Consider the following 6,344-nt stretch of genomic DNA (forward strand, 5'->3'; position numbering starts at 1 on the left):
TAAAAATTTGAAATGGGTCAATTTGACCCGAATACCATACAAGGATTAAACACTAGTAGAATTATTTTTGCCTTATTCCTTTTCTTTTCAGAAAGTGATTTAGCATCAGAAACAAATCGGATTATCACATCAAACTGGCTTTTTAAAGAAAAAGTATGTATTTCATGTGTTACATCTAGACCTAGTTTTTAAAAGACAGAAAAAACATTGGGGTTGATCTAATTAGCTTCATGGAAAAACGTAGATGACATTTTACCATGTCGGGGTATTTAAAAATAGTTTAATTTGATTAGGTGATTATGATGTCACTGGCCATTTTGTTAAAATGATATCTCATTTCCTTCCTGTTGGCATTTAACCTGTTGGTCATAATGTCACTAATAGAAATGAAGGGAGCTGGGATTCCAGTGTGAGATGACATTAGTGTTAGGATTACAATAGAGATGAACAGCAGGAAATATTACAGCTATCTAAAATATAAACCGGTTTTCTCTCTAAGGTCACCATGTTGGATTTAACCCTCATGTCGTCCTCGGGTCAAATTGCCCCGTTTTCCTATATCAATGTTCTTTTTAATTCCCCAAAATAACATGATTGATTCAACACAACGCTCTTTGACAAGTACAAATCTCTACTTTCATTCATTTTGGGGTCTCTAATTTTATAGCATTTGAAAACAAATTGAAGTGGTTTTGAAATAGTATTGAGTAAAAGTTGACATATTCCAGTCTGTGATTATCCATCAACATCCATTCCTTTCATTTTAGTCTCAATAATTCCTAATTTCTCCTTTTCTAACTCAAACATTAGGTAGCCTATACTTTCCTATAAATGAGGTTTATTGACCATAAAAATTTCAAAAATAACTGTAAAACTAAAGTTAAAAAGTTAGTGTTACATAGTGTTGAAAACATCAAAAAAAGCGACAAATACTGACAAAAAGGGACAAAAATGTAAGAAAAAATTGATGAAAGCGTCAATAAAAGTGTTGATTTTCAATTTTGACGGGAAGACAACACAAGGGTTGAACTGAACAATCACACAGGATGACATATATCGCAAAAAATGTTAATAGTTTTCTCTTTCTGAATCTGTGGTTCTCCCGCTCCAACCCTTTCTCATAGAAATTATGTTTATGCTAATTAACTTTGCCAGCTACCTTTCATTAAGGAAACCTAATTGCTGCCTGGATAATGTAGCCTGGGAACCAGACGAGTCTGGGAGCTCATATTATATTTTCTCTGGCAGATACGTCTGGTTCCCCTCCCACACACACCATCGTGGCACTACTGAATGGCGAGAAAAAACCTAGCTTAAAGAGGAGCGCCATTCAGGCATTTTTCAAAAATAACCAAGATGGCTGCAGCTGATGTGCTATTTTCAAGTACTATTTTCAAACTCTGATGGCAGGATTGGCAACACTCGTTCACAGACATTTTTAATGCTACACCATCACATCACATGTCCGTCGCTTAGCGCTACGTCACATGTTTTCTTGCTCTGGTTGGTTGTAGGCGGAGACGTGGGCCCTGTAGAAAGGCATTCTCCGTGGGCCATGCCCAACATCGACAGCTATTCATTCCAGCTCTTCAGATGAGTACTCAGTCCCCTTTCCACCCCCAGTCCAACACCCTCGGTTTTAGGTCACACGTTTTGTTTCTCTGGTTGGTTGTAGGTCTTTCCAATTGCATCCACAGGCATTTCAGTCTTTTATGAATCACTGGACGCTCAGCTGGACTATCTACCCTGCTTTACCCAAGATCCATTGTAGTAAATTAGACTCATCTTTAAAGTAACTGCAAAATAATAAAGCGTTTACTTGAATTGGATGCCCAATTAGAAATTGAAAATTACTGTAACTGAGACTTGCATTTGCGATTTGGTCTGGTGATGTCAGGCTATGGATTATGTTCACTGGTAACGTTTTTCCAGTCAAGGAATGGTCATGATCTTGTACCGCACAGAGGTGATAGGGAGGTAATCGGGGAAGGTGGTTAGCGCTCAAAACACAAGATTTTGACACCAGAGACAGGGTCATCCTGACTCAGATTCTCCACTTTGCAGCTGATTTCCGCTTTTATTCCGTTTTGTTCCGAACGTCTCGGAAGCATCTTGCTGTCCAACTCGCAGATAGTACTTTACAGAACAATCTTGTATTTATTAAACTAGTATCTACCAATCCACTCCAAGCACGTCTGCAATTAAACTCCATGCCTTCTCTTTTCTGAAGATGTGAGGCTGTGTTATGTTTGTCAACCTCCAAAGTGAATCTCTCGGCGTTCGTTGTGTTGTAGAGGACACATAGTCGATATTGGAGGGGTGTCTTTTGGTGAGTTGACTGGACATGTTAGAGGAGTCTGAGAATGTGGGACCCCAATGCAGAGACAGCAGGCAGTGGTGAGCTTGAGGATTTAATACCATTAAAATCCATACAAACACAAGGGGTCCCGAATGCAGCAGGCAAAGTGGTGGTGGTGGATATGACCCACGCCTCTGGTGTGGTAGGTCTGGGTTCGATTCCCACTGCGATACATTGATTGATTGATTGATTGATTGATATCTTTATTTCGAACATGCAAGAGAAAGTGTATAAAAATAAAAATAATAATAAAAAGAAATAATAAAACAAAAAAATTGGAGAGAAACATAACAAACAAAGTATCCTTCTTTAACATCCCTCTATTACATGTGCGAAAAGGAGTAGGAAGAAGTAAAACTTATGTACTCCTACCCCTTTAATTCTTGCATTGCTTTACAATATTTATAATTATGTTGCTATATATATATATACACATACCTACACAAATACATACACACATATGTACATATACACACATATACACATACATACATATATACATACATACATATCCACATACATATACACATACATATCAGGACATACATCAACCAAATGTGTCCCTGAGCAAGACACTTAACCCATAGTTGATCTAGAGACATATGGCAATTGTAAGTCGCTTTGGATAAAAGTGTCAGGTAAAAATATTGGGCGGCATGGTGGCACTTCTGCAAGAAGCAAGAAGGTTCTGGGTTCGAATCCAGTTCGTTCCGGGCCTTTCTGTGTGGAGTTTGCATGTTCTGCCTGTGTTTCCGTGGGTTTCCTCAGGGTACTCTGGTTTCTTCCTACCATAATGTAAAATAGTCCTAGGTAACTAGTCTTAGGACTACTAGGTAACTACTACTAGCGGGCCGACTGGCTAACACTTTCACATTTACAGAATGACAAATGTTGATCAATGTGCATTGTCCTAAATAAATAAATCTACAAATGACATGTAATGTAAAGTAGTCAAAATGTAGTGGAAGTCAAAAACAGGGATAAATATATATTTTCCTAATATATGTTCCTAACTTACGGATATATAAATATATAATCACAAAGGCGGAAAAAACACAAGACAGGAAGTTAAACAAAACATGACAAGGGAAAAACACAGATTACAAAATGAAACAGGAAAGTGAAAAATACACAACCATAACAGGATACTCCGGCCGACTGAATGCGGGAAAATAGACCTGGTGCGCATCTTTGGCGGAGGAGCCGCTTCACGCACGCTTCTGGGAGGCTGGTGGAATAACAAGCATCGACTTGAACGGCAGTGATTGCAGGTGGGGGTCCTGGCGCCTGCGGACTGTAAAGTACAAGGAGGTTGGGCATTTCTTTAGGAGTTGTCAAAAGGAATTTGTAAGGGAAATGCAATTCTGCTAGGAACACTTTATTGCAGAAAGATGAACCCAGACTAATGTTATATACTTTTGAAGGGAATCTGAGGATGTTTCTCCTTTAAAGTGGGCATCGAGCCGAGCTCTGGCCACACACTGGGAACAGCACTGTGAAAGAGAAGCTGTCCCTGCAAATGTGATTGAATTGACCACTTGAGGTAGTTTGGAGGGATTGATAAATAGATTGACAGAAGGATTGGCTGTTATTTAACACTGGATGTATGGACAAACTGGCTGTCCTCTCCTTCTCCTTCTGTGTGTCCTAACCTCCTACTCGTGTGTGTTTCGCCAAGCTTTAGTGAAATATTCCAATCTGTGGAGACCTAAATTTCATTTTAACACCTCACTCCTTTCTCCCACTCATATTCAAATACACTCACTGGTTTCTGAGGAGTCACAAATATCAGTTCTGTCTTTGTTTTAATATTGTTGTGCATCAAGTCTCTTAAAGGGGCTCTATGCGGTTTCTTTGCATTTCTTTGCTCATTTCTCGCTTTTTGCTCACAGGTTTCTCCATAAAGCTCCCCCTACAGGGCTCTCTATAGCGCCCCCCTGCAGGTTTTTCCATAAAGCCCCCGCTACAGGTTTCTCTATAGAGCCCCCACTACAGGTTTCTCTATAGAGCCCCCCCCCACCAGGTTGCTCTATAGAGCTCCCCCTACAGGTTTCTCTATAGAGCTCCCCCTACAGGTTTCTCTATAGAGATCCCCCAACAGGTTTCTCTATAGTGCCTACCTACAGGTTTCTCTATAGAGCCTCCCCTACAGGTTTCTCTATAGTGCTCCCCCTACAGGTTTCTCTATAGAGCCTCCCCTACAGGTTTCTCTATAGAGCCCCCACCTACAGGTTTCTCTATAGAGCCTCCCCTACAGGTTGCTCTATGAGCCCCCCCTACGGTTGCTCTATAGAGCCCCCCCTACAGGTTTCTCTATAGCCCCCCCTACAGGTTCCTCTATAGAGCCTCCCCTACAGGTTTCTCTATGAGCCCCCCCCTACAGGTTTCTATATAGGGCTCCCTGCAGGTTTGTCTATAGAGCCCCCAACAGGTTTCTCCATAGAGCCCCCCCTACAAATTTCTCCATAGAGCCCTCCCTACAATTTTCTCTATAAGCCCCACCCACAGGTTTCTCTAGAGAGCTCCCCTACAGGTTTCTCATAGAAACCCCCCCCCCCCTACAGGTTACACTCTCATAGCGCCCCCCCACAGGTTTCTCTATAGAGCCCCACCTACAGCTTCAGAATGGATATTTGGCTGCTCCTATTTTTCCTTGTGTCTGACCCCTCCCTCGGCCAGTCTGCATTTTCCTCTTCCTCTCTTCCTCCGACGATGCTTTCCTAGCTTTCTGTTTCTTTCTTGGCATCTCAGCCATGACAATAGTGTGAAAAACTCCATCGCTACCCTGTTACCCGGTTCCTGAATGGGCGCCAAGACCTGCATAGTTCCCCTTTAAAGCTGCCCTGCGACAGTGAAATGATACCAATGTGTTAACTACATAGTCTGTTGTAGAGTAGCTTTGTAGTTTTTCTTCTTTTTGTTTGGTGGCATTTCTAGTTAATTTACTGTTGATTATTTCTAATGTATTTACTGACTGTGAAGCACTGGGTAACTTGCTTTTTGAAAAAACACACAAAGATTATTATTCTCAGTGGTATTTTGTCATTGTGAGTCTAAATGTCAAATCTGTACTGCTAGAGTTGGCCTATAGTCGCCCCTCCCACAATGCAATCTCATCTGTTTTCCGCATATGGTACATTGTTATTAGATTACAGTTCCCATGATATCCTCATTGTCTCCTGCAAAAATATCCATAGCAAAATGCTAGATGACAACAGCACGGAGGCTGCTTGTTTTCATAGGAAAACCAGTTTGTCATGACAAGAGTAAAGAGACTTAACTATGGAGTTCTGACTTTATGCATTTGTGCCAAAATAATAAACGTAACACATCCTTGTTTTAAATGGGAGTTACACACGTTTCCTGTAAGGACTTCAGCTAGCTGTCCTTCTGAAGTAGAGCCTAGAAAACGCTCAGCCAGGATAGATATGTTTTAAAGACGCATGAAGTATGCGGATTGTTATGTGTGTCTCCTGTAGCATTCACCTGCTGTGGCAGATTACAGGAGTATAAGGGTTGTGTTATACTCAAAAAGTAGTTCTTATGGCGTGATGTCTAAGCTATTCAACCATCCGACATGCCCCTTTACACACTGAACTCTTCTTACTGTAGAAACACTGAATAATTGAATTTGTCTCACTAAATCAGTCGCACACACAGTCCTGTCCAACTTCTATCTGTGGACATATTACGCTATTTGTATGCACAAAAAACTGTGTAATGCATTGTTATCAACTGGTGTCTTAAAGGTCCCTTGACATGGTGCTCTTTAGATGCTTTTATATAGACCTTAGTGGTCCTCTAATCCTGTATCTGAAGTCTCTTTCATATAGATCTTAGTGGTCCCCTAATACTGTATCTGAAGTCTCTTTTATATAGACCTTAGCTTAGTGGTCCCTAATACTGTTCTGAAGTCTCTTTTATATGACGACCTTAGTGGTCCCCTAATACTGTATCTGAAGTCTCTTTTATATAGACCTTAGTG

The 6,344-nt window shown here is 40.8% G+C and overlaps 1 protein-coding gene and 1 long non-coding RNA gene across 2 annotated transcripts in view; one reads left to right on the forward strand and one right to left on the reverse strand.

Moving 5' to 3' along the window:
• Nucleotides 1-6,344, forward strand: part of LOC116685920 (pro-neuregulin-2, membrane-bound isoform) — an 81,793-nt gene that overhangs the window by 27,129 nt on the left and 48,320 nt on the right. The window lies entirely within an intron of this gene.
• Nucleotides 4,217-5,061, reverse strand: LOC116685971 (uncharacterized). Its single transcript, XR_004331096.1, has 3 exons — nucleotides 4,972-5,061; nucleotides 4,380-4,402; nucleotides 4,217-4,237 (listed from the first exon to the last, which is right to left on the reverse strand). It is a non-coding gene; the product is annotated as an uncharacterized LOC116685971 (long non-coding RNA).

The sequence above is a fragment of the Etheostoma spectabile genome, unplaced genomic scaffold (assembly GCF_008692095.1).
Source record: "Etheostoma spectabile isolate EspeVRDwgs_2016 unplaced genomic scaffold, UIUC_Espe_1.0 scaffold273, whole genome shotgun sequence".
Classification (NCBI taxonomy): domain Eukaryota; kingdom Metazoa; phylum Chordata; class Actinopteri; order Perciformes; family Percidae; genus Etheostoma; species Etheostoma spectabile.